Below are 9,031 nucleotides of genomic sequence, written 5' to 3' on the forward strand. Positions count from 1 at the left end.
AGAGTTGGGACTGGGTGTCTCTTTTGCGCTGTCATGAAGGGGACCACATTACTGCATTTTGGACACCATATTTAAGCATGGAAATGGGGGGCTGGATGGGGTATTACTTACTTGCTGCGCTGTCCCTTGCCTGCCAGGTAATTCCTGAACTGATGGTGAGCTCTCATTCGTGCATGTTCTCTCCCAGTGATGCTGCACTTGTGTCTCTTGGGGGTCAAAAAGTGCCCTGCACTTTCTTAGAGGTTTTTTCATGGAGAGGCTTCTCAGCATCCCTGTGAAATGAAATCTATTCTGGTGGACAGAAAACTGCTGTAAGATGGAATGCTTGGGGACCTGGAGGGATGTAAGGGGCAGTTGTGCTGAAGCCAATGGGATGAGTCCTTTTACACCCAAAGCTGTCAATTTTCAGGTATGCTAAAGCTCACTCTGGAGAAAAAATTGGAAAATATGACAATCTGGGGAAAAATCCTTGTTTTTTATGACAGGAGCCTTTGATCCTCCTAGTTATGCCACATGAGTGACTTGGGAAGCAGAGGTTTGGTTACAGTCCTGAAGAGTACGGGATCAGTACCAGCCAAACCAACCATAGGAAAGTGTTAACTAACCTTCTGCCATCCCATTATCAAAAAAGAAGAGAATAAAAAAGGAGATAATCCTTGTTTAAATATCACAAGCAGCAGCTGAGTCAGTGGGAGCTTTAGACTGGAAATGTCAGGGAGGAATTTAGATTTTCTGAGCAGTCGCTGCTCTGCAATTATCATAAGGCACTTACAAGGACCCCTTGTCTCTTGTTGCCCTCAACACGCATCTGCAGGGAGGGGGAGCAGAGAAAAAACACATGGCCCTACTGGGGACAGATAAGGAAATCCAAACTCCATCCCACTAAAGGCACAAGGCAAATCCCTTCAGGCTATGGTCAGGCTTCTGCTGCTGTTCAGGTCAAACGTAAGTAGGGAGGAAGGGAATGGGGAGGTGGGGGAAGGCAAACCCACAGGAGAGGCAGGGAAGCAATATATATGAGAAAGAAGAGAAAATCACATCCTGCCTCCTCCTATAAAGGTATTTATTTGCTTTTGGTGATGTTTTAGAAGTAGGAACAAGAAGGGAGACAGAACAATGAAGATCTGGGGAGTTTTTTACCCTCTTTGTAGTGCTTTTCCTCCTGGACCATCCCACCTTGTTGCCATCCAGCACGTCCCTGATGTAAATTAAATAAGGGAAAGTACTATTAAACCTCCTGATGCAGGCACTGCCAGCACTGAAGGGAAAGGGGAAAGGATGAAATTACAAACCACATCATTTCTACCACATTAAGTGATGCAGAGAGATGAATTTTCCTAGCTGGTACCCAGGGAAAGGTGAAAGACTTCTTCTGCAGGGGTGATGTATTCTTACCTGTCTTTTCTCAGGAAAAACGCCAGGTTTCTGAAACCAGTCTTGGCCAGGTGCAAGGTGGAAGAACCTCAGCCATGCAGTGCTGGTGGGTCTGGGGAGGGGTCTGCCTTCCCTTGCTGGGGCTCCCTGGCTGGGGACAGTAGTGCCCTGTCCCAGCTTTGTGCCCAGTGGGTCACCAGAGCTGGGTCCCCTCCTGCACAGCACACAGGCTGTCCATCCCTGTTAGTCTTAACCTCTCCTGTCTTGGACAAACCCTTCGAGGGAGGCACCTGCTCTGGTGAGGACAGCTAAGGCAAAGGGGAACATGGCATTCCCAATGCCCATTTGGCTAGCTTGCCATCACTATTAAAAACACATGTTCTACTGCTGGCTTGAACTTTTCTTCTTTGACTAACTTTCAGCTATTGATCTTTTTGTTCTCTTCTCCACTAAGACCTGTATGAATCTAAAGATCCCTAGGGATCCATGTGTGTAACCGACAGTCCCACCTTTTGGGAGGATAGGAAAAATAATCTCATAAATGCTCTTCCGTGACATCATCCCAGCAGCTTAATGGCAGAAGTACTGAAGTCAGGCATATTGTTCCAGTAGAGATCCCAGACTCTTTTCTTTCTTTACTTTCCATGACTGTGAATCAATAAAACATTGTTGATACACCTTGAAGATCCAGAAGAGAAGCACAGGGCTTTGATGAGTCATCCCCTTAAGCCCGCTGGGTGGAATGAACCTTGCCATGGATGATGCATTTACGTCCATCCTCTGAAAAGGAGAGGAAAATATTTTCTCGTGCTCTTTTTCATGTATTTATTTACTTGATGGCTACCTGTTAGGAATAACAGATGAGATCCCGAGCATATGTGAATCAGTAGGAAAGCACTGGCTTCACTGTGAAAGGATGGTGGTAATTTCCAGTAGAGATCTGGTTGTGTCTTTGTAATAAATCTCACTGTTCTATGCTGAATGCAAACCATCTTCCTGTGTATAAACAGAGCGAGGAATAAACGTTTGTATGAAGTCAATATGGTGACATTTTCATAGGTCTGAGACCCTCTGTGTGACACGTAACGCTAAAATCACATCAGACCTTTTGTTTGACAGGTGGATGGTTTTTATCTTCCAGTGCCTGAGGAGAGAGGGAACTGACTGAAGTAAGAAGTGGATGATTTGCTGTTCACATGGAAGTAGCACTGAGCTGCATTTTGCTGGGCCACCTTGGTGACCTGAGCTGTTGTTACAGAAGATGAGAAAAGGGGTAAGAGGAGGGGGAGGAAGATGTATCTATGTCAGAGAAGGTACACGTTCATGAAAATGGAGTGTGTTGGGCAAACACTGACAAAGCTGTGATGGAAAACCCTTGTCCTCTTCTAGCATCATTTGCTTCTACAGCTGGAACAGCAGGGATGAGTGGCCAGGAAACTGAGGGGAAAATAACGCCCAGAGGAAGGGACCAAGAGCTGATAAGGGGCCGAGACCCATCCCAGCCACACTGTGCAGCCTTGCAGTCAGGTCCTAAGTCACAGGTGACCGTGGGCTGAAGTCCCTTCAGGTTCCATGTCATCAGCTTTGGCCATGCTCAGACCAGTCCAACACACAGTGCAGGTTTCCTTCTGGAAGGGCAGTGGAAACTTGCTTTGGTACCTCACCAAGGCTTGTCTTTCTCCTTTCTGCTGCTGCTCTGACTTACATAGATTCTGTCTTTCTCCATGGCATGGGTGAATGAGCAAGAAGGTGAAACATGCCAGACACCATGGTCACCAGCAATGAGGAGACTAAATTCCCCAAAACCAAAAAGCTTTCAGGGATGAATAGAGCCGGACTAGGACTTAATGAACTTGGCAATAAAATGGGGACATGCCCTTAACTTTCTTTTTTCATCTACAGGAAGAGTTGAAAAATTGAGGTCGCTGCAAACGTCTTAGTGCTGGGGCTTCCGAGGGTCTGGAAAAAAATAAGCAGTAGCAGGAGTCCCTTTTCCGCATGTTTTCAGCAATGTAAAGACCTGATGGACTACCAGGCATCAAGTGAGAGGAATGAAAGGAGGTGAGAGCCAAATGTTTCTATTGATTTCTGCATCTCTTGTCCACCATTAACTGGTTCTTCACAGCTGAAGGTCACAGCAATTACCAGCCTGGTGGCAGAAGGCAGGAAACAAAGCAGTGAGTCAAATGACTTGCCCACGGCCATGAGCTGAGCTGTCAGAAAGGCAGTCCCTGTTTTCTGTGTTCATGGTTGGCAATAGAATTAGCTGTAGACATTTGATTCCTCTTGTCATAATGTTTTGGATCTTTTCTGGCTGCTCTTTAGATGCACAATCTTTTTTTTTTTTTCCAAAAAAAGCAAATTCACTGTCAAACTCAATGTTCAAAAATGCTGTGCCAGACCTCCATATGATAATTACTGTTTCTTGAAGGTTTTTCCACCTTTCTAGGAACTTGTAGAATCCTCTTCAGTCTTTCCTCACTTCTCAAAAGGTTTGCATTCTTTTTTTTTATTTTTTTAAATAAAGCAAACTCCAGGAACTGGGAGTAAAATATTTGGTGTCACAGACTTATATAAAATCAGGAGCACTGGTGGTACAGAAAATCTGTTGCAATACACATAAATTACCTTTCTGCACAAAGATGACATTCTCTGACGATCTTGTTAAAGAAATTGTCCACAAGTTGAAATACAGTGGGCCAGAGGTGTCATCAATTAATTTTACAACACCACTAAATGGCATGTTTCAAGAGGTGTGCATTATATTTCACCACCTGCTCCTGACTCTCTGCTTGCTGGCCACATTTCCGAAGAGAAAATTGCTCCTAAGTGCTTCCCCATTGATCTGAGACAAGATGGTTGTTTTGGATTCTGCAATGGCAGGTGAATCATCAATACAATATTTCTGAATTTTCACTTGCCTGTTCCAGGTCCATTTTCTGAAATAGAGAGCTGGGTTTGCTTCTGAAAACTCATGTCTTAATTCTCAGTTCCTGAGAAGAGTTTGTTCTCCTCCTCCGTCCAGGTAGCCTCCAGTGCCTTTGAAAACCCTTTCCCCAAACAATTCACTGTTTTCCTGGAAATCAGGTTATTTTCCTCTGAAAAGTTGATTGCTGCAAAAACTTCCCAGAATTCGATTTTCACTGTTTTCCAGTGAGTGGAAATTCAATGGGTTTTGAGGCAAAGTTTGAGCAGCATGGGCACAGAATTTTGTGTCTGAATGTGAAGATGAAAACAGAGTTATGAGACCAACCCCATGCTTCAAAACAGGGGGCAGAAGGACATTTACAGGAATATTCTCAGGTTTAGCTAAAGGCTAATCTGGCCTTCTGGAATGTGACATCTCTGACATGGACGTTGCATTCAGCTGCTGAGAGTATTGGCCTTGATCCTTAAACCATTGGTTGGCATCTGTGGAGCAGAACTCTGCTGTACACTGCATTGTGAAAATGCACTGGCACACACTGAGGCAAAATGTCATTGGAGGAGGTTGCACAGCCCTACTTCATCATCTCTAGAAAATTCCATGCTTTGCTTTTTATTTTTTTAAACATAATTGGCTGTCTTGATTTTGCCTTGGAAGAACAACCCCTGCACAGAGACCCATCACATCCCAGAGGTTGCCTCTGCAGTGGAGGGGATGGCAGAGCTTTTCTCCCAGGGTGGCACAAAGCATCTCTCTGCCCTGCCCTGGATGTTAGCACATCTCTGCTGCTTGCAGCCCCCCTTCACCAGGGCTCATCTGTCGTGAGACAGCCTGAGCACAAAATCCACGTTTTCTAGATAATAGGAGGCTGCGAAGTTAAGAGCGAGGTGAGCATTTTAATTATCTCTTTTATTTTTTTTCCCTCCTGATGCTGGCCCAGTCATAGGGAGGGTGCAATGATGTGAAGGCCTGAGGTGTCATTATGGGTTATTAAACTCCTTTGTGGCACTTGGGGATGTTGAGTGGAGCTGTGAAAGGAGAAGAGGAAAAACATCTCTTGATGGAGCTGGCTCACCCCCCTATAATTGCTTCAAAATTACAGCAGACTGTAATTATTCATGCTGTGGAGGGGAAGAGGGAGAGAGAGCAGAGGTGGAAGAAAGAGCAGCAAGGGTGCCTGGGCACCCCTCATGGCTACCAGGGTTACCTTGGTTGTGATGGGAGATGGCAGCTTGCCCTCACATCAGAGTACACCATCCCTTTCTGGGTCTTGCTGGGGGACTGTCACAGCACAAACCCTGTCCCTGCAGCTCCCTGGCCCACCAGAGAGACCCCCCCCCACTCTTGCCCAGTGCCTTTGCCACTGATAACACCCTGGGGCTTGCATCAAGATGACAGGTTGGTTCATGGAGATCTCTTCAGCTCCCCACAATTAGGGGTGGATGTTTGGCAGGTGGGATAACCCCTTGGTCCCCATACCTAAGGTGCCCAGAAATGGTGATTATTGTAAAAAATGCTTGAGGATGGGATGTGGTTGGATGATCTACTCGATAAACTGAGCCTTGCACCATGGTGGAAAGAGATTTTAAAGACAGGCTTGTATATATTGATTGTCATCATAGTTATGCTTATGGCAGTGCCTGGCCTGCTCCAATGCAGCCACAAATATTAATATCTTGTCTCTATCTCTGCACCACCAGTCCCACATCCCGTGGCAGGTGAAACCAGCCTCCACAGGACCAGCAGTACTTTGCACCTTGATGCCTTTCCTGGCTTGTTTCTGGGTCTGCTTCACCCTTGAGAGAAGCACAGTCAGAGCATCCCAGTCTATGGACTTCTCTGTCTGGGGACTAGTGCAGGGAAACAGTGTCCAGCCATGTTTGCCATGGCTGCTTTATGTCAGATTAATCCCTAAAAACACACAGCTGGATACACATGGCACCCACACACATTCAGAGACGGTCATGTGGTTGGAGTATGAGAAACAAAGCAGTGATGGAGACCCATCCATCTGTTGTATTTCCTTTGTAAATCTTCCTAAAGGCTCCTCTTCCCTATTAGCAAATCTGGTAATTAGTCAAACATGACAAAAGCTGAGACAAACCTATCTTGGTTTAACCAAATAGGCTTACACCTCCCCAAAATTCATGTCTGATATCAGCAGAACTTAAACATGGACCCAGGCAGGTGGTTTAGGGAGATGTAGACAGACTGAGAGACGAAAAATTCTAAGATGTGTGTCCAAAAAGATGGGAATTTGCCTTCAAAGGACACAGGTGGGAAATGTGTTGAACAGCTTTGCACTGGACTGTCTGGGAAAAAGTAAAATCCTTTTGCAGGCATGCTGATAATTGCTCTGAAGGACATCCACCCACCTTGCTGCCCAAAAGGAGGACCTGCTGCCACATGGTTCCTGCCAGCTTCCCTCCTCTGTCAGCTCCTCCAGGACAGAATAACCACTCTGAATTTTCACTCTTATCAGAGTGTAAAATTCCTACCATGGCAATCCCCTCACGGCAATCTGGACATTTTGCCCTTGGTTGCATGGGAAGCAGAATTTTGGCTCCATGCTGGACAGCATTTCCATACAATGCAGGACTCTCATCACCAGACAGGGATGGGGCAAGCAGATTAGCAGGGTTTAAAGAAGGAGAGAGTTGTATGCCTAATTTGCCAACAGTAGGAAGACAAGGGAATAAAAATCAAGGGCTTTGGGATAAGTAAGTAGAAGGACTGATGGTCTTGAATAAAGTACTGGATTTCACAAGGGAAGTAACAACATGCAACGAGACAAAAGGAAAAGAGAAAATACATTCAGAGAAATTCCACCTAGTCATACAATAATCTTGAGAACTTGTCTGATGTTATCAGCACATTTTAAAGCCTCTGCTTGTCAGAAGAGCTTTCATATGTAATCTCTGAATAGGTTACAGCCTGCAGGAAGGCTGAGTGGCTTGTTCTGTTCCCATATTTACTATTTTTCCAATTTTCTCAATTCTTTACATGAACTGACATTTTAAGGCTATCCTCTTAGCAAATTTATTACAGATTTGGATAACTAGAGCTTGCTGTGATGGCTGATCTTAGGTTTATCATCACTGGCAAATACTTCTCTAAAGAGACCTTTAAACTAAGTCAGTTTCCAAAAACAATAGGTCTAGCAAAATGATTTCTCTTTCTGACTTTAACATAAGAAAACAGCATGAAGAAAAAGGGATTAAATTAATCAATTAATTAAAATTTTGTCTTTGTTCTTAAATTGAACTGAAAACCTCAAATGAAAAATGTTGTAATTCCATATTCTATATGCTGTTTTAAAGGTAGTGCAAGCCAGAATAATTAATCCACAGTTAAAACTTGATTGGGAAAATACATTCAAATGCAATTCTTGTAACTCTCCTCCTACCCAAGTCCCTATTTCCTTTCCAAATGAAATCCCAGTGAAGCTGTTCCAGTCCTGGCAAGACCCTTCATTGACAATGCTTCTTTTTAACAGGTATTACTCTAGCAAAGTCTCTGAATAGTTTTAACTAAATATTTCTTGACTACCTAGTGTAACTATGGCTTTCCATCCTAAATACCTTTGCAGCTTCATCCTATATTGTGAGGAAGAGCCATGCCCTTTGCCCTCTTTCTATGCCCCCTTTACTGGCATTAGTGGTGTTACAGAATCCCCACTGAGGTCTCTTCACTGGTGCCTCCCATGAAAGATACCTGGGCATTACTTTTGTGGCCTCTTTTGGAGTGGGTTCTTTTCTACCTTACAATCTTCAGAGCCCTGTTCCCGGCATCCCAGCCTGTCCAACAACCATGGCTCACCTCAGCAAGGGACACAAAAATAAATCAACCATAGCATTCTGCTAATTTATATCCCCCAGTAAGAGGGTCCTCAAAGCCCCCCCAGCAGACAGGAGGTGGCTGAGCCTGCAGTGCTGCTCCTTGACTGCCTTCTGGGCAGTAGAGTGCCTTGGAACCTGCTCCCAAAATATTTTCTGGGAAAATCTTGCAACACCAGGTAGCTTTACCCTCCGCTGGTTTGGTGGGGTTTTATCTTGTGTTTTGAGCATCCAGGGTTTAGCAGAGAGCAAATAGACAGTTTAGGAGACTCGGAGGGGATTAGGGATGAAATTAAAGCAAAAGCAAGGGCTGTTCTCAGTGTGTGAGGTGATACCACACATGAGGACACAGAGGCTGGGGACAGATGAGCCACGATGGCTGCTTAACTTCTTCCTCTGGTTTTTACTGTACTGACCAGCCAAGTGCCCTCAGCACTTGCAATAAGAGAAGATACTCCACATGACTTAAAATCAATTTTGTCTCACTACTGGACCAATCTTTAGCTGCTGCCAACCGCTTACTTCAGCTTCAACTCCCAACAATGAGCTTCCCCAGCTGCCTTGGTGGGGCAGGCAGTGGTGGTCACGCTGCCTGCTCCCTGGTGTTTGGTAAACATCAACAGAATGCATCCTCAAGGATGTTAATGGGTTGTTGGTCCTCCAGAGCTTTTGGCATTGCAGAAGTCATCAGCAGGCTGGGATGAACTCAGCTGTCCTGCTGAGTGCAGGATGAGCCAACAACCCTACCAGATGTCAGTGCTGTGGTCAGGAGAGTTGCAGGTGAGCTCTTGGGCAGTCAGCTGGTGAAAAGCCACCAGCTTCCCCACCACAGGGATTTGTGCCAGTCAGTGGCCTGTCACCAGGATGGAGGTGGCTCACACAAAGCACGGCCATG

This window comes from Geospiza fortis, unplaced genomic scaffold (assembly GCF_000277835.1).
Source record: "Geospiza fortis unplaced genomic scaffold, GeoFor_1.0 scaffold524, whole genome shotgun sequence".
NCBI lineage: Eukaryota > Metazoa > Chordata > Aves > Passeriformes > Thraupidae > Geospiza > Geospiza fortis.